Source organism: Panthera uncia, chromosome B1 (genome assembly GCF_023721935.1).
Source record: "Panthera uncia isolate 11264 chromosome B1, Puncia_PCG_1.0, whole genome shotgun sequence".
Taxonomy (NCBI): Eukaryota; Metazoa; Chordata; class Mammalia; order Carnivora; family Felidae; genus Panthera; species Panthera uncia.
In genome coordinates, this window is record NC_064811.1 from 82,410,810 (window position 1) to 82,438,615 (window position 27,806).

The following is a 27,806-nucleotide window of genomic DNA, read 5'->3' on the forward strand; positions in this document are numbered from 1 at the left end:
AAACCACAAAACCATATTTATTCTATGATTCCATTTATATTAAAAATCTGCATCCAAGCTTTTGTGGGAACAAATGTACACACACAAACACACAGTCACACGCACACAGGATCTGGAAGGAAACACATTCCGGGGTTATTAATGGTAACCATGGAGAAGAAAACGAGAGGGGTGCTTTCAGTTGTATTAGAAACAGTTCTGTTTCTTTAAATATTTTGCAGTATGCGGGCATTAATATATTACTTCTCAAAGAAAACAAATCTTAAAATATCTAACTCAGGGGATTATCATGAGGTTTCAACAAAATAATGTTTGTTTCCGAGGTGTGAAGCACAGGGACAGTCACAGAGCTAGATCTCCACAAATGACAGCACTGTTGTCATTGTCACTGTTGCTGCTGCTGTTAGAGGGGCAAAGGAAGACATCCAAAAAATCCTTAAGAACACAGCAAAAGGAAAATAAAGGCAAAAGCACAGTTAGGAGCATAAACAAGCTATATTTAAACATCAGTGCCGAGAAGGCTGAAATGACTGACATGTGTTAAGCAGGATGGAGTCCACCTGGGAAGGTTCCATGGAGATGCAGCAGGTTGAAAGGAATTCCGAGGTCAGGAAGTGATGTGATTTGCCAGCAAAGCACGGCCTCAGAATTATCAAAGTGGGTTGGAGGCGCTAAAGATCTAATGCTGCTAACATATCTAAATCCACTTTCAGGTTCAGACCATGTCAACGCCTTTCACTTCTGAGATGAAACATTCTAGCAGGCAGTGAGAGAGATCATATATAGGCCTTCCAGGGGAAAGGCGCAAGGAAGAGAGAGAAAGGTGGCTGGATGTAGAGAGGTTGCCATCTTTCCCCAGGTCGCCGGGAAGAACCAGGCCAACATTGCAGGAGGTTAGCCAACAGGAGAGGAGGTGAGTGCCTCACCTGCTATATAGCACCTTGTACAAAATACCCAGTCATGGGGTCTTTATTTCTGTGACAATACTTCAACTCCACTGTATTTCCATCTCCTCCATGGGGCTGATAGCAACCTGGGACCATGCTACCCACAACCGCCCACTCATCAGAGAGCTTCAGGTGCTCACTAGCGTAGGTTCATTGCCAATTCTTTCTGCTTCCTAGAGCAGCTCTTCTGGGCAAGACTAATGTGGTTTTGTGGACGGCATGTTCATGTCCCCCACAAATTCACATGTTGAAACCCTAACTCCCAACGGGAAGGTACTAGGAGATGTGGCCTTTGGGAAGTAATCAAGGTAAGTATTAGTCAGGGTTATCTAAAGAAACAGTACCAAAAAATTAGAGAGAGATGGAAAAAGAAATGGAGAGAGAGAGACAGAGAGACAAACAGACAGAGAGACAGAGAGACACACAGAGAGAGAGAGATTTGTTATAGAAAATGGCTCACACAATTGTGGAGGCCAAGTCCACAATCTGCTGTCTGGAAAACCAGGGGAGCCTGTGGTGTAATTCAGTCTGTAGTATATTTCAAAGGCCTGAGAACCAGGAGCACTGATATCTGAGGGCAGAGGATGGACATCTCGATTCAGGTGGAGAATGAATTTGGCCTTTCTCTGCCTTTTTGTTCTATTCAGGCCCTCAAGAGATTTGATGATGTTCACTGGCATTGGTGAGACTACTCTTCTTTACTCAGTCTATCAGTTCAAATGCTAGTCTCTTCCAGAATGTAATGAGCTAATCTAATTTAATGAGCTAAGTTTGTATCTGGTAAGAAGTCCTCCCTATCCCCACAGCTTTGCTAATGGGAACTGTGACCCATCCTTTTTTCCTTCCTTCCTTCCTTCCTTCCTTCCTTCCTTCCTTCCTTCCATCCTTCCTTCCCTCCCTCCCTCCTTCCTCCCTCCTTCCTTCTTTCTTTCTTTCTTTCTTTCTTTCTTTCTTTCTTTCTTTCTTCTGTCTGTCTTTTAGTGAAAACCCCATATTCTTTATAGTTCAAGCTTATTTCGAGAAGGTGCAGCATTTTTATTTGTGTTTTGGATTAGCCTTCAGTTGTATTAAAAAATGGAGGGATAAACTTGTTACTTTATTAAAATGAAATGAAGCAGATTCAAGTCAAAGGTTAAATCATAGGTATTTCCCAACACACCAAAACCCAACTTTCCAATACCGGGTGCTGGAGGCAAGAACTCCAACAAGGAAGTGTCTCAGGTCAGGAAGAGGGCAGAGCCACCTGGAGGGCAAAGAACCTAGAAGTTTCCATAACCTGATTCTACCCATTTGCTAAGCTCCCCAGGTTCATGAATTACAATATTGTACAGGTCTTCTACTTGTGTTTTCCTAAACATCTCATGTAGTAAATTACTATCGTGAATATAGAGTATTCAATTTGAGGTCAGATGAGCAAATACTAGATCAATCAAGGCTTTGGACCACTTCCATCTGAAGAATCTAGGAAGCCCATCTATATTTGGAACGTTGCTTGTGATCCCTACAGACCAAGAGCCCAAATGTACGATTTAAAGGGATAAAACCAAACAAAAAGCCCATGGAAAGAACCTATGGTGTAAAAGGAAGCAACTTCAGACTATAGGTTAAGTATGTTGCCAAGAGCTCAGTCTATGTCCTCCATGTGAAGGCCCCACCCCTCTTTCCACTAGTAAGCTGTAGGAGCACTACAGGCTGGGAGTCCCAGCCCAGATCTGCCTCTCTCAGGTTTCAGAAAAGCTTCAGTCCTAGTTAGGGTACATGTTATCCTAATGTTATCCTACTTGTTAGAAGTATCCAAGATCTAAACAATAAATAAGACTGCATGATTTTGAAGGTAGGTAGAATGCACTTCCTGGTTTTCAGTATGGAGAAATGACTAGGCATCCCTGGGTGCCAGAAACTTCAGTCATCGGCACAGCGCTGTGGCAGGCAATGTCAGCTCACAAAGCACCTCCCTCTCCCTAGTCATAGGCAGCCAGGTAATGGTGGCACAAGGGTTTATTAAGCTGTGTGCCTTAGTTTTTTGTTTTTTGGGTTTTTTGAAACATTTATTTATTTTTGAGACAGAGAGAGACAGAGCATGAACAGGGGATCATCAGAGAGAGAGGGAGACACAGAATCTGAAACAGGCTCCAGGTTCTGAGCTGTCAGCACAGAGCCCGATGTGGGGCTCGAACTCACGGACCGCGAGATCATGACCTGAGCTAAAGTCAGCTGCTTAACCCACTGAGCCACCCAGGTGCCCCTTAAGCTGTGCCTTAGTACAAGCGCTGGGGCTTGCCCATGGTGCTCTTGATGTATGAAGCCCAGATGTTCTGTCAATTCTTCTTGGGCTATGACACCAATACCAGGAAATTCACAGCTAAGTGGATATTGTACACAGGCTCATCATCTGTCACCTTCACATAGTCAACAGGGGCAGTGGCCAGACACAGCACCAAATTCATCTGGAATTTGATCGTGGACTTCACTTCATCCACTTTGTCCACTGTGTACTTACTGCGGGTCAGGAAGGAAGGGAAGTTGTATCAGCCTTATCGGGGCCTGGGCCCAAGATTCGTGGCATCTGCCTGATCAGAGATTCTGAAACCAAAAAGGCATCGTGCTTCCTAATTTTTTATTCTTGTTGAGTTTCTTCAGTGCCTCAATGTCCATGTGGGGAATATCTTCAGCCTTGGCCTCATCACAGTGATGCTGGTCCCCCAAAATACATACGGAGAACTTGGGGTGGGGAGTGGCCTTAAGCCTGACAGTACCCAAGAAGCATTGGTCTTTCTGAGTGTCATAGTTCTTCAAGTTGATCTGTAGCTCCAGTCTCCAAAAACTTCCCGTGCTTGACTGGTTGCCCTGCAGGACTTCTCGCACTGCCTCACACAGGGTGTCATGGGAGACTGCTGCTCAAGGTGCCTCCTGCCACAATAACCAGAAAAGACACAATGGAGGTTTCATTCTGAGGCCTCTTCTGTTGGCTTGTTCAAACCACCTTCTAGCTGCATGCTCCCATGGCCTTTCCTTGGTATGTACACAGAGAGGGGAAAAGAGGGAGAAAGCACAGGTGTCTCTTCTTATAATGGCACTAATCCCGTTGGATCAGGGCCTACACCTATAACCCCACTTAACCCTATTTAGCTTCCTAAAAGCACCATCTCCAAATACAGCCACACTAGGCACTTTAACATATGAATTTGTGGGGGGACGCCAGGGGGCAAAAACATTCAGTTCATAATAGATCCCTAAATAGAACTGGTGTTCCCACGAGCTTATAAGTAATATTTGAGAATGCCTCCAGGAAATTTAGAACTATGATTTGTTTATTAGCATAATACATACTGTTTGCTTTAATAATACAATGTTAAAGTTCTCGACAGAATATCAGGAAGGAGAAGGCAGACCATTCAGGTGGGGCCACCTGACAATGATCTCCCCAAGAAAAGGAATTAGCATGAAAGGGACTGGATTCCACTTCCTGTAGAACAAACATCAGAAGAGGGATCAAGTGCTGAAAACATGAAGTTTGAGGGAAAAATGAAGAGGTGCAGCCAGTGAGCTGAGAGAAGCCTGTGCAATGCATGATGTTGTATTCCATAGCTCTTTTCTCATAGGGTCGCAAGTCTGTTTGGATTCTTATGAAACACAGTGAAAGGGCCAAACCAGCAATTGTTTCCACCCAGGAAAGTACCACCCTTGCAGGAGGTAAGAAGCAATGTGTAGCTGTGTTTTAGGTTGTTGTCATGACTGAAGAGCACCATTTACAGGCTTAATGTCCACAAAGCAAAGGATGGTTCCATAGATTGAAGAACAGTGTTAGCCAAATATCAATCAGTTTTGTCTAAATTTACCTAAGTCTCTGAGGGATACCTGAGACCCTGGGTCACGGTTATTTGTCTATTCATTCACTCACACATACATTTATTAAATTCCTACTAAATGGAGAAAAGCTGGGATAAACCTACACGAGTTATACATGGAACCTTCCAGGGAATTTATAATCTAAACGCACAACTAAATACGATGTTTTCTGATACATTCTGTAGTAGTTGTATAAAGAGATCAATAAGACAGTGATTAATTCAAACGAGGTGAGAATAGAGAGGAGAGCATCAGGGAAAATATGTTCAAACTGAGATAGAAAGGATGATTCGAATACCAGCCAGTTGCCATTGTAGCAGTGAGGAAGAAGGCCATTCAGTTGGAAGGAACGACAAGTGCAAAGGCCTGGAGGCATGAAAGTATCTGATGTGAGTCACTTAGCATGGGATACAAACTATAATCTTGGTAGGTGAGACTGGAAAGGCAGGTTGTGACCGGATCGTGAAAATCCTTACAAGTCGTTCTAAGAAGCTTGGATCTCAACCCGTAGAAAATGGAGACCCATGAAAGAATTTGATCTAGAGAAATGACATAATTATTTATGAACTTAAAACACAGCTCACAGAAGAGGAGAGAATAGAAGGAGGAAAACGACTTGAGAGCATTGTACTAGTGCGGAGGAGAAAAAATAAGGAGGGTGGGAAAGGAAAGAGTAGAGTCAAGGAGATAGAGATAGGTATTTCAAAGCTGGAGTCAACACCCTCCCTATACTGTAGAGAAGTTAATTAAAAACAGTCAGGGTGGTTCTTCCAGGTTTCTGTGACCCCAGTTGAAAGTGAAATGTACTGATACGACTATTTCCAATATTGGCATTTTATGGACTTGTAGAAGCCTAAATGGGGAAAGAAAAACAGAAGGCATTTTATCGTGACAAAAACTACATGGTCTCGTGTTAATTGTGGATAAAGCTGTATTTACTTAAGCAGCTAGGAGTTTATCCTTCTGCAGTTCCCTGAAGGACTGGTTGGTAAAATCAGCTGCTGTGTTTCTAAAATGCCAGTGGGCTTTAGAGGTAAATTCTCTCTCAAGGTAAAGAATTTCCAACACACAGTGATACCTCTGAAATTTGCTTCCCTACCAATTTGGTCTTCCACTGATTTGCTATTATGTTTTCCTATAATCAGGACATAGGCCATCTGTTCGATAATGCTTTAGCCTGAACAACATGGATGGGACGGATGGCAAGGGAAAAAGCCAGCAACATGATATTGCTACTGTTTTAATCTTTACAAAGCTTTCGATATGAGGGTCTCAATGTCCCCAGTAATCTTAACTCACAGAATGGACTGACAGTCTTTTCCCAACCAACCGAGCCACCCAGGTGCCCTGCTTTTCCTCCTTTCAATGCACCACTGTTCACTTGCAGATTTGGGAAAGGCCATTGGACAGGGTTCTAGCTTTGGCTCTGTGTCCACTAACTTCCAAGAATGGTGACCAGATTCTCAAAATCTACTCTGCTTACTGGAGATGCTGTCCTTTGTGGCCTACTAATTCGGCATGTCACATGGAGGCAAAGAATTTCCAAACTTGTTGGATGTTGGCTTCTGGCAACCGACGCTGCTGGCAATCAGAAGGCTTAGCCTCTGTGTTTCTGTTTTGATTCCCTGTTGTTCCTGAAGTTTCAGGAAGGAAGTCAGCGGGAGTCAAACATATTTGGTTTTTATTACACCATCTCCATATAATCTTACTCTACAATTGTTTAAAAAAAATGCTCACGTCATTAAAGAAGAAAATAAACACCAGTCAATTGAGGCTGTATAGTTAAATTTAGAGTCTGAACTGATAACACAGAAGAGGTTCAAACTCAATATTTTCCCATCAGGCAAAAGGCAAGGTAATTATATTAATGTTATATTGTGTAATTCTAGAATTTTGTACCTAGGATTTTGCTCCCCTTGGTCCAGGAATATTTCTTACCTATCTAAGTATCTCATGCATGCCATTAAATACCTAGCGTCCCTAAATACTTACCTAGTCCAGGGTTACAAAACAGTAAGCCATCTTTACAATAACTAACATCTATTGAGAACTTAACTAGTGCTAGACATGGTGTTAAGTACTTTAAATGTATTAACTCATGTAATCAGTAGTTATGTATGTATGTATGTAATTACTCACGTAAGAGTGCTACTATCATTACTCTTCCTATTGTTCCGATAAGCTACAGATGCAAAGAAAGAAAATTTTCCAAGCTAACAAAGCTACTGGTAGGAGAACTGGGATTTGAACTCAAGGTCTTGCACAGTCTGTACTTTTAACCATCAAGGAATAATTTTTGTTGTTGTTTAAAATACGTACACCCACAGAAGAAAGTCATGAAGAGTCATATTAGCATTTTTCAAGGAGGGGATTTTTCATGGTTTTAATTGTATTTAAATTTTTTTTATTTTGAAATAATTCTAAATGTACAGAAATGTTCTAAAAAGACTGCATAGGCTTTTCAGATACTCTTCATCGTGCTTCCCCTAATATTACTATCTTACATAATCAGAGTACGATTTTGGAAACCAGGAAATTAATATTGGTACATATTATTAGCTAAAGTACAGTCCTTATTCAAATTTCACCAGTTTTTCCACTGATGTCCTTTTTCCATTCCAGGACCCAAACCAGGCTGCCACATTGCATTTAATTATCGTGTTTCCTTAGTTTCCTCCAATCTGTGACAGCTCTCCAGTTTTATTTCCCCAAGCTTCCCAGTCTTAGCTTTCATAACTTCAATACGTTTGAAGACTACTGGTCAATGGTTGGCAGAATGTTTATCAATTTGGGTTTAGCTGATGTTTTCTCATGATTAAATTAAGGTTATGCATTTTTGGCAAGAACATCACAGAAGTGGTATCTTCTGTAGCATATTATAGTATACCTGATGTTGATATATCTTAATTCTGATGATATTAACATTAATAATTTTAGGTTGGTGTTTGCTAAGTTTCTCCATATTTTCTTTTTGTGCTTAAGAAATATATTGTGTAAGACTTTTTGAGATTATGCACAAGCCCTGTTTCTCCTACAACTTTTACCTACTAATTTAGCAACCATCGATAGAATTTGTCTGCAATTATTACTGTGGGGTTTGCCTAATAAAGTTTGCATTTCCTTCATTTCTTCTACACTGATTAATTGGAATTCTGTAAGGAAGAGTTACATCTCTTTTCCCACATTTATCTATCTGTCTGATTATTTATTTATATCAATATGAGCTCATGGATATTTATTTTATTTTATTCTATTGGTTATAATTCAATACTGTCATCTATTTTGTGCTAAATTCGGCCACCAGGAGCTCCTATAGTGTGGCTCCTATGTCCTTTCAATGTAATCCATTCTTTTTCTTTCTTTTTTTTTTTAACGTTTATTTATTTTTGAGACAGAGAGAAACAGAGTGTGAACAGGGGAGGGTCAGAGAGAGAGAGGGAGACACAGAATCTGAAACAGGCTCCAGGCTCTGAGCTGTCAGCACAGAGCCCAAGGCGGGGCTTGAACTCACATGGACGCCCAACCGACTGAGCCACCCAGGCGCCCCTAATCCATTCTTTTTCAATCACTTCCTTATTTTCTGGTACAAAAAGTTATTCTAGGATCTTCTTGTATTTACCCTAACAGTATGGGAATCAACTATTTCTCCAGAGACCTGGTTTCTTTTATTGGAGAATGGTATTTAGAAACCAAAATCTAGGCACTAAGTATGCTCGTTGCTTCTGGGCTCAACTTTCTTCCAGGCCCACTCAGTGGACAGATTAGAAAAGCTGTGTATGTACAGTCACCCATATACACACACATCTATATTTATCTCTGTATCTATCTATAAAAATATATTAAAAGCCATGGGATCATATTGATGCCTCCAATTTCAATTTAACATCACAGGGTTCATTTTGGCTTTTTCCTATTCCTTATTTGTAATATTTTTCTCCACCACAGGAAATGTGATTTTAATTATCTACAATATGTTTTACTTATTTGTGCAATCCTACTATACCCAAAAAGCAGTTTCAGAATTGCTAACCCATATTGCTAGGGGAAAAAAAATTACTGAGAAGACAGCAGGTGTATACAGTTTTTTTTGTTGTTGTTTTTTGTTTTAGAAAGACTATTTTCCAAAATTTCTTAGGTGAGTTCTTTTCTTCCCCACCCCATTATTTTTTTTTAATTTTTAATTTTTTTAACGTTTGTTTATTTTTCAGAGAGACAGAGATAGAATGTGAGTGGGTTGGGGTAGAGAGAGAGGGAGACACAGAATCTGAAGCAGGCTCCAGGCTCTGAGCTGTCAGCACAGAGCCTGATGCAGGGCTCAAACTTATGAGCTGTGAGATCATGACCTGAGCCGAAGTGGGACACTCAGCCGACTGAGCCACCCAGGCGCCCCTTCGCCCCATTATTTTTTAATTAATTATGTTTCCTCGCATTTAACAATAAACACATATTATTTTGTGTATTTTTTAAGATGACATTCTTTGGGGTGTAAATATTAGTTAGCAGATAGCAACTGTGTGAGCAAAATAAATTATGAAGGTGAAAATAAATACAGGTTTCCTAAGTGATGTCACTGTCTTTACCACTTTGGTAACACGTGCCAATTTTTGTTGGGTTCGGCCACCACTTCCTGGGGTTTGTGGACCCTTGTCTCAAGATGCTCTGAAGCCCCAGCCACAGCCCCTCTTGCTGTTTCTCAGCTCTCCTGTCGCTTGCGTTATCCCTCTTTATTGGCACTGAAAATAGTCACATCATTTCATGTCTGGGAAAATGTTCAGGACATTTAAGAATCATTAAAGAAGAAATCAAGAGAGTACAATCATTGATATACATATTTTTTAAAGAAATCAAGCCAACAACATCTTTTGTGTCTTCCATAAAAGTATACTCTGGGAAGATCTGGGGTCTATCGTGAATCATTAGGTTTTACATTATAAATTTACACTCTTGGAAACATACGGATACATATTTGATTACTCATAATGCAGATGTGACATTGTCCTAGCAAAATTAGGAAATTTCCAATAAACGGACCATTACCTTTGCATGGAGATGAATCACACTCAGGCACCCATTATGGCAATCAAACGGAACAGTTCTAGACTTGCAACTCAAAACCCTCACTCCCCAGGCAAAGCAATAATCTATTAAAATGTGAAAATAACAAGTCTTTTTCCAAAGTTACTGGTAATTAATAATGGCAATTAAATTTCACAAGGCCAGTGATTTTCAAATCAGGAAGTCATTAATATAGAGAGATATTATTTGTTTTAATCACTACTCACTTAGCTCCAAACCAAAAAGTCTGTCTTTCTTGCAACGAGCTCACTGTTTATCCTGACGCCTGGCTGCACCGAGGGCCAACACCTGCACATCCAGCATCCACCCGTGGATGTCCAGCATCTCTCCTCCTGGAACGTGAAGTTTGGTCTTCAGAAATTCCCTGGATCTAAAAGTGGGGATCTAAATTTCTAAAAAGAAATTCCCTGCCTGCACTTTGATTCATCCCAAGTTCATGTTCGTTTCATTTGCATTTCAATTCCATCCAGTGCATTCCTGGAAATCAGGTGAAAAGCAAATCACATTTTGCTTTAGATGTCTGAGGCTTCATTTCTGACATAGAATCCAAATAAATCATACATATGCCCAACAATATGTCACAGAAGCAAAAATGTAACAAGAGTAAACCTTTTATCAAAATACACTGGTCAAATAACATTCTGAGTCTTAAAAAATGATCTTAAGTGTATGTTATACCGTGTTTACACATAGGGCCCAGTGTACTAAAAAATGCACATAGAAAATTAAAACTTCAAGCATACTGTTAAAGAGGAATAAAACTAAAACCAGTATATTGGTTTTAACACTGGCCATGTTTATAATTAATACACTTCTGGTTGATCTAGAATTTAGAAGATCTGGAATTGGAAGACAGTGGATGAGGGACATTTGGATCTCTCACTTTATTTTAATATATCTGCTCAAAAAGTTCGGGGTTTTTCTCTCCCCTTCCCTCTCCCCCTCCCTTTTCCACTTTTCCTCTGGCACCTTACCCTCTCTATTAATGTGCCCAGAGCAACCAGAGGCAATCAGCCTCTTACACTGACTTCTTTCCTTGAGGAGAAGTGAGGATGAAATTTAGTGATACCCAATGCTAAATATTCAGGAGAAAATCTTTTCTTTTAAAACATTTATTTGACATTTCAAAAATGGTTTTTTTCCCCAGCTTTATTGAGCTACACCTGACATATAAAATTGTAAGGTTTTAAAAGTGTACATTGTGGTGACTTGCTATAAAGATACATTGCGACATTATTCATTCCATCTAGTTAATTAACACATTTATCAACTCACATACTCATTTTTTTGTTTTTGTTTTTTGGTGAGTACACTTACCACACTTAAGTTTTAATCCCTCAACAAATTTCAATTATACGATACAGTGCTATCACCTATAGTCACCATGTTATACATTAGATCCTCAGTTCTTATTTATTTATAGCTCAAAGTTTGTATTCCTTCACCAACCTGTTACTTTATCCCCCATCCCCAAGCCCCTGACAATCACTTTTCTACTCTCTGTTTCTATGACTTTGAGTATTTTTGAGATTCCTCATATAAGTGATACCATGAAGTCTTTCTCTGTCTGGCTTATTTCACATAGCATATGCCTTCAAGGTCCATCCATGTTGTTGCCAATGGCAGGATTTCCTTCCTTCTCCTGGCTGAATAATATTTCATTATATATATATGTATATTGCACACACACACACACACACACACACACATTACATCTTCTTTATCCATTCATCCCCATAGACACTGTTCAGGGACACTCCAGGAGAAAATCTTTATAACTGATTTTGTGGGTTTTTAAACATTTTTTAAATGTTTATTTAGTTTTGAGAGACAGAGGCAGAGCACGAACAAAGCAAGGGCAGAGAGAGAAGGGGACACAGAATCTGAAACAGGCTCCAGGCTCTGAGCTGTCAGCACAGAGTCAGATGTGGGGCTCGAACTTACCAACCGTGTGATCATGACCTGAGCTGAAGTCAAACACTTAACCGACTGAGCCACCCAGGCACCCCCTGATTTTGTGTTTTGAATTTCCTACTTCACCATCCAAGAAAAAAAAGAAATAAAATGAAAACTATTTGTCAATTGAACACACTGCTCATTATATATTTTTTTAATTTTATATATTTTTTCATACAAAACAACAATCTATATGAATCAAGTTGCTGTTCAAATATTTCATATTTCTTACACGATTATAAAAACATAATATTTCAACATAGAATATTTGAAAATTGCCAGATTCTTATTGAAATCTTGACCCAGTATTTTCATATTGATTCATTATTTTTTTAAGTTTATTTATTTTGCAAGAGAGAGAGAAAAACAGAGAGAGGGAGAGAAAGAGAGAGTAGGCAAAGGGAGGGGCAGAGAGAAAGGGAGAGAGAGAGAGAATCCCAAGTAGGATTCATGCTGTCAGCACAGAGCCTGACACAGGGCTCAACCTCACAAACCATCAGATCATGGCCTGAGCAGAAACCAAGAGTCAGATGCTTAACCGACTGAGCCATCCAGACGTCCCAACTCATTATTTTCTATTGAGGAAACTAAAGCCTTAGAAGATTGAAGAACTACTTCGAAGTCATATATTTCTGGAAAGTAATAAATAATATTAAAATACTAAATACAAGGATTATAAAGAATATGAAGATATTGCATATTAAGGAAATAAACAAATTTCATATTAATTATTTTTTCTTAAACAATATTTTAATTGAGATATAATTCACATACCATATACTTTATAAATTTAAAGTGCACAGTTCAGGGGAGTCTGGGTGGCTCAGTCGGTTAAGTGTCTGACTTCGGCTCAGGCCATGATCTTGTGGTTGGTGCGTTGGAGCCTCGTGTTGGGCTCCGCGCTGATAGTTCAGAGCCTGGAACCTGCTTCAGATCCTGTGTCTCCCTCTCTCTCTCTGCCCCTCCCCTTCTCACACTTTATCTCTCCTCTCTCCTTCAAAAATAATAAATAAAAAAATTTTTAAATAAATCATATAGTGTACAATTCAGTGGGTTTTCATATATTTACAGGGTTATACAACCATCACCACTATTTGATTCCAGAATACTTCCATCACCCCCAACCAAAAAAAAAAAAAAATTGCTGTATCCATTAGCAATCACTCCCATTCTTCTCTGGCAGCGATTAATCTATTTTCTGTCTCCATGAATTTGCTTATTCTGGACATTTGACAAAAAAGGAATCATAATATGGCCTTTTGTATATGGTTTCTTTCACTTAGCATGATTTCAGGGTTCCTCCATGCTGTAGCATATACCAGCACATTTTTTTTCATTTTTATGGCTGAATAATATTCTATTGCATGATTCTACCACTTTTTAAAATTCATTCGTCAATTGATGGACTGGTCATTTGGTTATACTTTTTGGTTCTTATGAATATTGCTGCTATGAACTTCACAAATAAGTTTTTGTATGGTTATATGCTCAGTTGTCTGGGGTATATACCCGGGAATTAAATTGCTGGGTCACATGGAAATTCTATGATTAGCTTTTTGAGGATTGGCCAAACTCTTTTTCCCAAAATGGCTGTAGCATTTTACATTCCCATCGGTAATGTATGAGAGGCTCCCTACTTCCTTTCAATCTTTGCCAACACTTGCTATTATTAGGCTTTTTAATCTAGTCATTCTAAAATGCGTGAAACAGTATCTCATTGTGGTTTTGATTTGTAGTTCTCTAATAACTAATGACGTTGATCATCCTTTCGTGTGCTTCTTGACCATCTGTATATCTTCTTTGGAAAATGTCTATTCAAACTCTTTGGCCATTTTTAAAAATTAGCTTGTTTGTATTTTAGTCATTGAGCTGAGGTCTTTTTTATATGTTCTGAATACTAGTCCCTTATAGATATATATGTTCATAAATATTTTGTTCCCATTCTGTGGGTTGTCTTCCACATTTGTATAGAGTCCTTTGAAATACAAAAGTTTTACCATTTGCTAAAGTCCCATTTATCTATTTTCATTCTGATTGTGCTTTTTGTGTCAAATCTGAGAAATCATTGCGTGGCTCAAAGTCACAAAGATTTATAGCTATGTTTTATTCTAAGAGCTTTATTGTTTTTAGATCGTTTACATTCAGGTCTTTGATCCATTTTCAGTTAATTTTTGAATATGTTGTGAAGTAGGAGTCCGACTTCATTCTTTTGCATGTTGTGGATACCCAGTTGTCCACATTTATTGAAAAGACTATTCTTTCCTTATTGCATTCTCTTGGTTCTTATTCATTATATGACACTGCTGTGTTGGGCCTCGTCACCATCACATACTGCTAAAGCAATTTCCTTGTCTGTGCCAGTGTTTCCCTTTCTTCTCTGGCCTCAGCATTTGGCTTCAACCACAGATAGAAGTCATTCTGACAATCGCTAAGGATGTTTTCATAGCCACTTTAAAGCATTCCATTATTCTTTCAATCATTGTTCTATCGCTCTTCCCTGCTTGGTCTTTTTGATCAAAAGTTGTCAGGAGGCTTCAATAAACTACAGAACTGCCTGAACGGAGATGAGATCACCTTCCTTTTGACTTTGTCAGTTTGGCACAAAGACAAATGTTCTAAATGAAATTAGTTGAAAAAAAAGTTAATAACTTACCAAGGGTATATACACATGGTCATCACAATAATGTACCAAAATGTTGAGAGCGACTTTTCAGAAAAAAAATTATTGTGTTTAATTTGTGGTTCTGTTCTCAGAGTAAATGCTTGGGCTCTAAAGACCATGGGTTCACTGTTTGAAGGAAGTGTATTTAGAGCAGGTGAGGACATCTGGATTTCATTAGTGTGTGACACCAGCCCAAACTGAGGAGTGTTTAGAACAATGATAGTCCTGTCAGATTTAAAATAGGACACCTTAAGTAAGTCACTACAAATACATTGTTTAGCAAATTACTTGTTACCTAGCGAGCGTTTAATAATAATAATAGTTTGCTTGTGGGAATCCCAGCTCACTAGTTGCCACTGAACTGCCCAGTTAATAACTGTGTACATGTCTCTTACAGCTTGAAATTATCGACAGCTGATTAAACTAGCACTTTCTAAACAAACTCAGGAATTCTTTTTCATTTACTCTAGAAGTTTCATTAATTGATAAAAAAAAAAAACGAGGTTAGCGATGAGATACTAATACATGCCCACAAGAATAGCTAACATTTTAAAAAACTTACAATACCAAACACTGATGAGAATGTAAAGCAACTAGAACTCTGAAACATTGCCGGAGGAAGTAGAAATTAGTATAATAATTGGGAATCCTGCCGTTACAAATTGGAGCTAATCATGTGCTTATTCCATGATTCAAGAATAATTAGTTCATGTGACCACCATAAAACATGTAGAAAAATATTAATAGCAGCTTTAGTCATAACAGCCCAAACTGGAAACTACCTATACCCAATAACAAGAAAATGGATAAATGAATTGTGTGTGCCCATAAAATAGAATACTACACAGCAGTAAAGACTAGATTACAACCATAGACACGCAGCACATACTCTCTCAGACACAACACGGGGCACCTTTGTGGCTCAGTCAGTTACGTGTCTGACTTCGGCTCACATCATGATCTCATAGTCCATGAGTTCAAGTCCTGCGTCAGGCTCTGGGCTGACAGCTCTCTCTCTGCCCCTTCCCCGTTCATTCTCTGTGTCTCTCAAAAATAAACAAACATTAAAAAAAATTATAAAAAAAAAAAGAAACCAGACACAACAAAATATACTGCATATTGCTATTTATATTAAGTTCAAGAGCATGCAAATATAATCCAAGATGTTAGAACACAGAAATCAGAGTAGTGATTACTTTGGGGGAGGTATTGACTGAAAGGTGAGGAAAATTCTGTGGTATGGGAATATTCTGTGTCTTGAGCTGGGTATTACAGAGATGTACACAGAGGAAAAATAGACCAACCCACGCATTTACAATCAGTGCACTCACTTTATGTACTTTACTCACATATGATGGAACTTCGATACAATTTTTTTTTAAACAAGGTGGGAGAAGTGCCCCAGGCAAACAGAGAAATTTTCAAACCTTTTAAAACATGAAACACAAGTCTGCATCTCATCTACATGTAACACGGAAACAGAATGAAGAATCTAAAGCAAAGGAGCCAGAGAACGGTTACCTGTTCTCTGAAAAACGAGGTGATGAAGACACCAGACATCATCCCAACTCCCCTACTGCCCCTCTGAGTCCACGAATCCTATGATTTCAACTCCGAGAAATAAAATGATAAACAAAAATTATCTGGTACAGAAGCAACCGAGTTCTTATTAAAATCATGGGATGTTACAGAAAAAAAAATCCTAAAATTCTAAAGGTCATTTCTTTTGCTCTCCCACAAACTCCCTTCTCATCCAAAGAATCCATCAATATTCAAGTTCAGCCACACTAAGCTAAGTCATATGTTAATTCAATTCCACTTGAATGGCTTTTACATAATCCCTAAGCAGGGACCTTGTCAAAATCTTTGCTCAGTACAATTCCTGGGACACTGCTGACATTCAGTTGAGTGTATAGTATAATTAATATCATAATAACAATAACACGCAAGGAAAATACATACCTCCTGCAGTTTGCAGAAATACCAGGCTGCAGCTAACACAGAATTTTAATTCAGAATCAACAAGGAAAAGAAAGATCGAAAGGCAGCCAGAGCAATTGGATTCAATAAATTCACAAAGTCAGCCTAAACTGCAGGAGAAACCGTACTTACTAGGCAAGCTATCCTATGGGGGACAACTAAATTAAGCAAGATAATTTCATGTTTCTAATGCATTTGCTTGACTACAATGAAGGTTGAAGTCTTAGTAGCTACATGAAGCCAAACCTTCGTCTGAAGGTGAAAGGGATTGGATGTGTGTGTGTGTGTGTGTATACATCTATGTATGTATGTCTGTTCTGTCTGTGTATATTTGAAAATGTTCAGCAGTATTGATGGGTAGCATGAGACAGGAAGAAAGGGTAATAAAACGCTTCTGTGACTAAAAAAAGACTGTCTAATTAAAGAAATGAGTTACACCTTTAGCCCCTTAGTCCCACTACAGGGGGAACTGCTGGTATAATGAGGATTAATAAACATTCCCTAAAGGTGCAAAGTTGTGGATTTTTTCCTCTGGAGAGCAGCCAACCCTCCCTATTCTCCAACCCTCAAGTCTTCAGCACACATCTGACTTTGCCAGCAGAAAGAAAACTGCTCTGGCCTGCATTTCAAAGGAACACCTGTCAAAAAGCCCCAGGGCAGGGAAGATTTTCCCCAAATCCAGGTTTCCTCCAAAAGGCTCCTTTTACAATCCCTAACGGGTGATGTTCCAACTGTGTCCCTGGACAGCCACAGCACCATCACCCTGAGAACTCAGAGATGCAAAACTCCCTCTTCCAGAAACCCGATTTACTGAATCAGAAACCTTGGGGCTGGGGCCAGGGAATCTGTGTTTTTGTTTTATTTAAAAAAATTTTTAACATTTATTCATTTTTGAGACAGAGACAGAGCATGAACGGGGGAAGGTCAGAGAGAGAGGGAGACACAGAATCTGAAACAGGCTCCAGGAGAGAGAGGGAGACACAGAATCTGAAACAGGCTCCAGGCTCTGAGCTGTCAGCACAGAGCCTGACGCGGAGCTCAAACTCACAGACCGTGAGATCATGACCTGAGCCGAAGTCGGACGCCCAACCGAGCCACCCAGGCACCCCATGGGAATGTGTGTTTTAAGGCCTCTAGATGAGCTTGAGGCATGCTCCCATTGAACTTGTTCACTTCAGTTCCACATCCTCTTCCACCTCTTCCAGTAATAACTTCCCAAGCAGTTATTACTGGCCTGGTCTCTTCTTCAGCAGCTGCAAGTCTCTTCTTGCTCTATTTATTTTTTAAAATTATTCTTCATGGTGGAGTCATCTTTCCCGCTTGCCACTTGACACAACATTACTCAAATAGCATAGTCTCCCACTAGTGCTCATTAGAATGAATGCATGGAAAGAGTTCTTCCCGTCCCCAAATCTCGCCAATATCTGTTATATTATATTAGGGCCACCACAAAGCACATGGATCTTCTGCAACCAAGCCCTCAGTATCATGTTTCAGAACATCCCACCACGGCGATATCTCACCCTCCAATGTACAATTCTCCTACCTAGTATGTGAGTTTGCATTTAAGACTCTGTAGAAGAGGGGTGCCTGGGTGGCTCAGCTGGTTGAGTGTTTGACTTTGGCTCCTGTCATGATCTCAGAGTTCGTGAGTTTGAGCCCCACATCTGGCTTGCTGCTGTCAGCACAGAGACCATTTTGGATCTTCTGTCCCACCTTCTGCCCCTTCCCTGCTTATGCTCTCTCTCTCTCTCAAAACTAAATAAATCTTAAAAAAAAAAAAAAAAAAAAGGCTGTGGCTATATTATTGCTTTATTTCTAGATAATAAAATGTGAAGGAAGTAACCAACGTGTGACATTTCTGGGTCAAGACTTTTATGAAACAGATGTGTGTCTTTTTCCCATCCACCTACTGGATGCAAACAGTGTAGGGCTAGAACCTGGAACAGCAGAATCATCCAGAAGCTTTTAAAAATGCTAATCCTAGACCTCATCCCTAGAGTTTCTATTTCAGTAGGACTAGGATGGGGCCTGAGAATTTGCATTTCTAATCAGGTCCCAGATGTGGGATCGAACTCACGAACTCTGAGATCATTGGAGAGTCATTGGTCTGAACTATTGTTCTAAAGAACGGCAGAGCCAAAAGAAGGAAGCTGCATCCCTGGGCGACTTTGTAGAGAACTGATAGCTGATCAAGAACATCGACCTCATTCCATACATGACCAAGAAATATACTTCCATTGGTTTTGAGTCAATGTGCACACGTCCTCTTTTTACCACAGTTTATCCTACCCTTAAATAATAAAATTGCCTAAAAAAGTAAATGTTGACATTTTTGAGATCTTATATAAAAATATATTTATTGGGGCACCTGGATGACTCAGTCAGTCAAGTGTTGGACTCTTGATTTCAGCTCAGCTCATGATCTCACAGTTTGTGGGATGAAGCACCGTGCCGTGTTCCACACCACCAGTGTGGAGCCTGCTTAGGATTCTCTCTCTTCGTCTCCCTCTGCCCCTCCTTCACCTGTGCACTCTCTCAAAATAAGTTTTGAAAAATTAATATATATATATATATATATATATATTTTATCTTCATTAATATAGAACAATAGACACTAAACAAACAAAACACAAAACAAAGCTCAAAATGAAATTTTATAAATCTTAAATTAGAAATAACTGATTTCTATTTTTTTCTTTTTTGTTATAGATTTTTTCAGTGTTTATCTCTTCCAGGGTTTCAACAAGATTCTTATGAACTAATCTTCCTTAGTGCAATCAAACATTTTGCTCTGTGCGGTTTTCCATCATTCAATGTCTTTTGGTGAGACCACTGGGACAAACTTGTGTCTAATTTATCTCTACTTTCCCGGTGCCTAACACAGTGCCTGGCACATGATCAAGATTCAAAAAATATGTTTGTGAGATGAACAAAATAATAATAATGAAGTATGGAAAATGGGCAAATGAATATTTTTAAAACTTGGTATTGTTAACTACCAGATCTTAGCTTCCACTTAGTTTCACAGTTGCATTTGACAGGCACTGTTGAGATGTTAGGTAAACAATAGTGGACAGAGCCAAAGTCCTTACTTTCAGAGTTTACATTCCTATGAAAAAAGACATAAACAAACAAATATCTTTAAGAATGCATCACAATCAAATAGAAACAAAACCAAAATGAGACAAGTAACAGTGAATCATAGATTCATTAGGAACATTAAAATCAGCGCTATTCTCTAAGATGCTTGACATAGAGAAAAGTAGTGGCAAATTTTATTTGGCATAAAAATGGACAAATTTCCATTGTCCTGGTAACACTTTGTATCAATAGCTTCACATCACCCATGGTTAGTTTGACAAAGCACGTAAGATGCAGTAGATCCACTGACTTGGCTTTGTCAGCCTTCAATACAAGTGCTCACCTCCTTGAACTCCCAGAGATGAAGTAAGAGGGTTGTAAGTCCAGTTAACATTGTCAGAGCTTTTGTTACATCTCAGAAGGCTACATTGTGAAAATATTGCCCCTACTCTGCAATCTGCTATACTTCCCTTTCCCTCCTCATCAGTTTCTTCTATAAATACCCAAACTGAAATGACCCTTGATGTAGAATGTCATATGGGCTACAAGCCCCACCTTTGGGTCAAATAGACCTACTTCAAGTCACTTAATTAATTGCATGGCATTGGGTAAGTCTAAACTCTCCAACATTTCTTCACTCATTGAATGAAATCATGGAGGTGACTATTTCATAGGATTTGGGGGAAGAGTATGTGCGACATTTGCATGTTAACACTTACATTGTAAATAATCATTCAAGTTGTGAAATTCCAACAAAGATGGAGAGTACGTTCAGTAGGGATTAGAAAATAAGGCAGTCACACTGACAGAGTATCAGAATTTGAAAACATAGTGGTAAAACCATTCCGAAGGCTATTGTGATGAGTTACTAAAAATAAGTTTGTTGGAACACAGGAAGGTAGAAGTCAAGGAACTTTGAGTCAGGGTGTTAGGTATTGAACACAACAGGGATGATGATAGAGGGTGGGATCAAGTGCTAAAGTTATTAAAAATGTGGAAATGTGAAGTCAGTAGATGACTGTCAAAGAAGTGTTCTTCAGTTAGATTCCTTTATTATATGCTTTTATAACACCTAGTTTTTTTCCTTTGCGCCACTCACCTAAGCTACAATTCATTCGTTCATTTATCTATTAATGTCCATCTGTAGGATAATAGGCTTCTTGAATGTTAAGAGTATAGCTTGTTCCCAAGTGATTATATTTGCTTGTAAAATACAAAGCTCAGCAGAAAGCTTAATTAATGTTGGATGGGTGGGTGGGTGGATGGATGGATGGATGGACTACTTGGCAGATAAATAAGAGATAGTACTAAAAATAAATGGCATCAAGATCAAAAGGAGAGAGCTTTCAGAATAAGGTCAACAGGATGATTATCTGCAAAACAAAATATACCTAAGAATCTAGGATTTCTTAGTGATGGTTTCCTTATTTCCTACCTCCCTATTTAATCTCCTCCTTTTTTCCAGATTAATAAACCACATATTTAGAAACTTATTTGATAATTAATAATTAGAATAAGTGCCAATCTAGCATACTACTAGAATCTCTCAGCACCATTTATCACTTTGGCAATACACATAACAATTTAAAATGTGCATGACTTTGAGGCAACAATTCCATTTCTAGAAATTTATCCTACAGATATACTCATTCAAGTATGTATGCCATACGTACAAATATTTTCTTTGCAACATTATTTAAGATACTAAAAAAAAATGGCACTAAATATTCCAAAATAGGAGATTTGTTAAACAAATAGTTGATACATTCATACAGTTGAATTTTATACACATCAAAAATATCATGACCTTGGGGCGCCTGGGTGGTTCAGTCGGTTGAGCATCCGACTTCAGCTCAGGTCACGATCTCACGGTTCGTGAGTTCGAGCCCCGCGTCAGGCTCTGGGCTGATGGCTCAGAGCCTGGAGCCTGCTTCGGATTCTGTGTCTCCCTCTCTCTCTGCCCCTCCCCCATTCATGCTCTGTCTCTCTCTGTCTCAAAAATAAACATTAAAAAAAAATTTAAAAAAAAAATCATGACCTTATCTCCATGATACACTGTTAAATAAAAGATATGTATAAAACATGAGATAATCTGCATAGAGCGATCCCATTTCTAAAATATATAAATGCGTGTTGAGGGGCACAAATATTTCTAGATAGCACTCAGCGGGGCTCCTCTCTTTTTTTTTCTCTCTCCTCTCCCTGCTCTTGTCATGTCTTATTAATGGGGAGTGGTCCTTGGTGAGACATAATGAAAAGATTCTTGTAGCATAACACAAAAACATTTGCCAGGAGAAATCATCACTTCTAGTCAGAAAAATATTGGTTTGACTTGTGGATATTTCACTCTGAAGACTATAAGACACTCCAGGTTTCTTTAGCTCTTTAGAGCTCAGCACCAAGGGGCAGGCCCTATCCTCCTACTCCAGGTGATCTAGGTACTTGAGCATATGTGTTTTCAATGAGAGTAACAGGGATCACCCGGGGCTTGTGGAGGAGGAGAAGGAGTAAACCAGAGGGAGGAGAATAGGATCCCTATGATTACATCCCAACTGGATCTGTATGAACTGACAAGTGGCACGAACACAAAGTAAAGACTGCTTTGCTCCACTCTTGGTGTTGTAGACTCTGGGTCTGGAGTTCTTTCTTGTCCAGCAAGAAAGTAGGATGCAGGATTAAAAATGCGGGAGAGAGTAATGTCCGGGAGGAGACAAGAGCCCGGAGTAAGGGTCTTTGCTCCATTTTTATTAGGATCAGAAGGCTTACAAGTGTGATAGGTGTGCACAGGGAGACAATGAAACCATGAACATTCACTCATGGGTATGGGGAAAAGGGGGTTTTGGAAATATGTGGTGTTAGGTGTTTGGGTCAATACAAAACAAGATTCTGATGCTGTATGGAAGGTTGTTTACAGTAAACATGAGGCCCCCACATCTGTTTACCTAAATTGGACTAGGGGACAAGAAAGACAGAACATGTTACCTCAGGGTGAACCAGGCAACTTTCTTTTGCTACTTAGCTCAGCTCTGGACAACTTTGCCCCTTGAGGTCAGTCTAGAGGCCTCTTTACCTCTTTACCTAATTTGGTCCTTCCTTCCTGTGAAAGCAGCTTTCTGCTATTATACTGACTTGGGGGGCATTTCCACCCTGAATACCTAATCTTGTTTACCTCATCTTAGATGTTTTCACCCTGAGACTTCCTACTCCTATACCTTTGTCCTATACTGGGAGCCTTTGTGCCCTTTACCTAGTCTTACTTACCTAGTCTTATTTACCCAAACTTGGGTGTATGCATCCTATGGCTTTCCTATTGTTTATGCCTTTGTTAACCCATCAGTGCAAGCTCAGGGAATTCCTAAGCTTATTCCCCACACCTTGGGACTCCAGAGGTAACTGTGTGGATACTGGTCTACACTTCAGATGCTCCTGGTGTAACAAAGTGGTAAAATATGTATGTTTACATATATAATTGCATATGTAAAAAAAAATTTTAAGATACAAGCCAAGCTGTTAGTAGTGATTGTTCTTGCGAAATAGATGGTTTCCTTTTGGTGGGGGAGAGGGAAGGTCCAATGCGATGAAGATCATAAGGGAACTTCATAAACCTTGACATTGTCTGCATGGTTTATGGCAATTATGTCCCATAATTTAAAAAGGAAGAGGGATTTTTTTTTCTTAAAAGAGCTTAACCAAACTGCAGCTTGCTTGTATATTAACAAGGCCCAAGCAGGAGAAAGAGGTCCTAATGTCAGTTTGACTTTCCCAAGGATGGCGCCTCTGTCATTAGAGTTGCCCTCAAATTTGGAATAAAATAGTTCTGAAATCTTACCAGAAAAGTAATTGTTCCACCGCCTTGGAAAAGACCATTTAGCTGTGCAAACAAATGAAATAGGCATATCATAAGTTTTCACAATCGCTTTCACAAAAAAAAAAGAGATCTCACACAGCACACTTCCCACTTCCAACACTATCGATTAACTCTATTCATCCACACAGTACATGAATTTGTACTATTATGATCTAATTTAAATATTGTGAGTACTTTCAAAATAAATTCTGTGATTCTCTATGGTATTCAAAGGCTCCAGCTTATAGTCTTATAGAACAAATTACTCCTTTTACATAAGTGGACTCCCAAGGCTGTAGGCATTAAAGTCACAAAAGATCACCACTTAATAATTACAAAACTCTATATTCCTATTTCTACACTAGATTGCAAGTGCTCAGAAGGCCAGATGGAGTCTTTATTATTATTATTATTATCATTATTATTTAATTTTCTAAGTTTGTTCATTGATAAAGTGTAATGTTTCAATTCTATTCATCTAGCTCCTGTTTTTTGGGAAGCTTAATTTATTACGACACCTGCTATAATGTGGAAAAAGGAGAAGAGATGGAAAAAAACCTCAACCTATAGATTTGGTTCTTACAAATAGCTTTATAGGAAGGTTGGCTGGAGATTCTGTGTTTAATTCATGGCCCATGTGATTCCTTCCCCTAGACCATGGAGCCAAGACTTGGTTAATCAAGACTTGGCTCTTGTCAGGAATTTTCTAGGCCCCTTAAGGCTTCTTGCATGGTTTCACCTAGAATTGCCCCCTGCCATTGATCCAACAAAAAAGTAAGTGCCTAACAACAAAATCATGAAAAATGGGTATAATTTTCTATTATAAATATTAAAATAGATCTTATCAAATATTAAGTTTTTAAAAATAATATTTAAAGTTTGGAATTAATATATTTTTTGTTTATTTCAACGTATACTCGTGTTCCATTTTTTTTTTTTCCTGTAAAACAGCTTCCCCATACTTCAGCCAGAGAGCATGACTCTAAAATGAAGAACTCGTGACTGCGTGTGGGAAGGAAAAGACTAAAATTAGATCAACAAGCTCTAATATTAGGGATTTGTTTGAAAATGCCACTTTTAATGAGAACTAACAAAGAAATTCTCTGAAAACGAATCGATTTATTTAGCATGTTGGAGTTCTGTCCTATCCTAACAGAAGAAATAGCCAGCCTTTCTGGATTATTTTTGAAGTTGAAGAGTCAGGTTCCGAAGAAAAAGGAAGTATTCGTCCACAATCACGTAGAGAAGAAAACTTAATATTTGACCCGAAGGCAAAAGAGACTGACCAGGACAGAGATAGGACAAAAATAGAGAAACCTAGAGAGATACACTTGCTCAATCGGTCAGGCTTCTAAGACGCTCCCCGGTTTCCAGCTAAATAGTTAACACACAAACAGAATTAGATGTTACACACCGCATTTAGATAGGGTACTGTGTCACCATGGTAACTGGTTTTGCTTAAACATAGCTCTGCATGTACGTAGTCCAAATTAGCTACAGAAGACACACACACACACACACACACACACACACACAGAGTATTCCTGGAGCTTATATAACATTCGCCTATCAGTTATATTTTTCTGAAATGGGGTATTTGGGTTCATGTCTGTAAATGGACTTTCTTTAAAACTTTCCTTTCTAGATAGCATGCCTCTGATCACTCAGTTGTTGCGATATCAGAAGCAATGTTTCAGATAAAACTTCAGGTGATAATCAACATGTGAAAAGAATAATCTGTGCTGGTTTTGTCAGTAAATTCTTAGTGCGTAGAATACAAATTGTAAAACCTACCACTTTAGCTTCTTACCTTTCAAATGCTATTTTATTTGGCTCATCCTTATGGAGTATTTCGGGTCATTTTTCTTGAAAGATTATCCCCAAATAGCATTCCCACCCCCACTGACTCCTCCTTATGATAAAATTGCTAAGAAAACAACTTAAAGCAAATTGAAAGAACTTTTTAAAAGAAAGGAAGTTGCCACAACATGGTATCCAAACCAAGAAATATCCCCAGCATTCTTCTAATAATTTTGCCTAGATTTATCTAAAGGAAAGGAAAAATAATTTATTGGTTCAACTCCTTTACATGGCACTGTTAAAAGCATGTTATTCTTTTTACTTGTCAAGACTCTATTTCTCTTCTTTTTCCCTCCTCTTATTTTCTGAGAAGAGAATTAAATATGATACACTTTGGGGGAAATTACATCATTGACTGTTTTACAATTTTCAAGACCACTTCGATTTTTGTACTAAAACGGCATAATGTCTGTAGTGTGAGTGCTTATTTGTCTGAAAAGAGGGAAAACTAATCATATATCCACCTACTGAACACCAGTGTATTTCTCTTTCTGCTTGTGGCTGTAGGATGTATTCACAGTTTGTCGAGTGTCCCTTTCATTCAAAGGAAAATAGCTACCATTTAATTGAGCCCCAAGTATGTACCAGGCACTTGGTGGGAAATCTAGCAATGCCATGCCATTGAATGCTCACCAAACCTTGCAATGTGGGTGTCATTATCTCTACTGCAGAAAAGGGAACTAATGCTCAGAGGGGGTCAGTTATTTTCCCTATTTTACACAGCTTATAATTTGGCAAAGCTGATATACAAATGCAGATTCCAGAACACATTTGCTCAGGAGATACTCAGCCCATTTATAACGATGCCACTACTAAGAAGCAGCAGATAAGGGCTCTTCTGTGTTGGATTAAGTTGGATTGGCTGCATTCTTTCACTAGAACTCTCTTCCCTCTGTTGGAGCATCATCACTGCGATCCCCCGGAGGACCACTGGGAGGCAGTGGAAGTCTGAACCCAACATCCCGCCTCCAAGTCCTCACCCTTGGCTTGCTTTCAGCTGGAGTCTCTATCTTTCCAAGGAAGTGAATATATATCACTTTCTACCTTCCCAAGACCTTCGAGACTCAAATGCGCTGAAATACTTCTTGAAATTGTTTAAGGACATGAAATATCCTGACCTTAGTATACAATGAGAAGAAGTAAGAGAGCCATTCAGCAGAAGTTTCTGAAAGCAAATCAGAAATAGCAGTGCCTAAGGAAATGGAGGCGGTGGGGCAGGCCCATGCCATCAACTCGCAAGGTCCAGAGAGTTGGGAGTGGGGGAGAAGCTAACATCAGCCTTCCAGAATGGTAGAAGCAATCGCGAGAGTGGGCTGAGAGGGATGGAAGGCTAAAGGAGAGGACAAGAACACCTGCTCGTGCCAGTGATGTGGCAGACATGTGGTAGGAAGGAAATCCACAAGTCCTTGAAAGCCAGAGCTGGAGACGACCCTCAAGAAAATCTTGGCCAGTGGTTGTCACACTGTGTCCCAAAGGCACCTAAGTGGGTGTAGGGAAGGCTCCCAGTGAGGATCCTGGGATCCTTTGGAGTTTCTGCATAAGGTTTTATTTTACAAAAGAAACCCATAGCTTTAAATATTTTGCAAACTGCTTTATAAATGAGGAAATGGAGTGGTGATCTCTTATATATTTCTTTCTTCAGCAATGAGCAGATTGTTGGAGCATATTCCTTTCCATAGTACAGATAGTTATGTCTGTGATGTTATGCAGTACCACAGCCCAGCTCTGGAAACCTGAGAAAAGGTGTGGACATCAGGGGAAAAAACAATCAATGCAATAGCCCGAGGTCTACGCCTCAGCTCTCCCAAGATATCTTGCTGTTACGTGCCTTGAGACAAATCAATGACAGACAACCTGCCTTTATTTTCTCTTTAAAATAAAAGCTGCAATATCAGACTCCTTCATTAGAAACATTCAAAGGGTGCAGTTGGCTGTGTGCGTGATCAAGAAAGGGGCACGGGCAAAGGGCTAAAGGAAACACAATTTCATGTTAAGACGAGTGATTCTTATACTATTAACTCAAAGCGGGAAGCGTTAATTCAGCCAGAGGATTGAAAAAATACTTGACTGAGGCATGAACCAACCTCACAGTTCTTTATATGGGCAGGAATTAAAACCAGAATAACCTCTCTCTTGCAAATCAATGTGCAAAGTTTTCCTAAGAAAAGTTTCCATAATTGAGGGCAACAGAATATTTTAGAGAAAAAAGCACCAGCTTTCAACCCAGACATTCCTGAGTATGAATCTAGCACTGTCAGTTCTGGTTGTACACCTTTGACCAAGTTATGGTCAAGGCCCTTTGAGGGCCTCACGTTCCTGTTTGGAAATGCCTGCGGGACTATTTCGAGCATTAGAGAGAATATGGGGGGTGCATCTGGCATGTGTCTGACATTATTATATTGTGTGTTCTTGTTGTTTCTGTTGTCATTGGACTTGAAAACAAGAATTCAGCGTCATATAATATTCAACAACTTAAATTCACAGGTCACCATTAGAGGAACAGTTAACTATCTCCCTATACAGTAAAGTTAACATATATAAAGGT

At 39.2% G+C, this 27,806-nt stretch overlaps 1 pseudogene; it reads right to left on the reverse strand.

Annotated features, from left to right (window-relative positions):
- Positions 1 to 3,205: 3,205 nt before the first annotated feature.
- On the reverse strand, positions 3,206 to 26,222 carry LOC125922401 (60S ribosomal protein L10a-like; annotated as a pseudogene).
- Between the last annotated feature and the right edge of the window lie 1,584 nt (positions 26,223 to 27,806).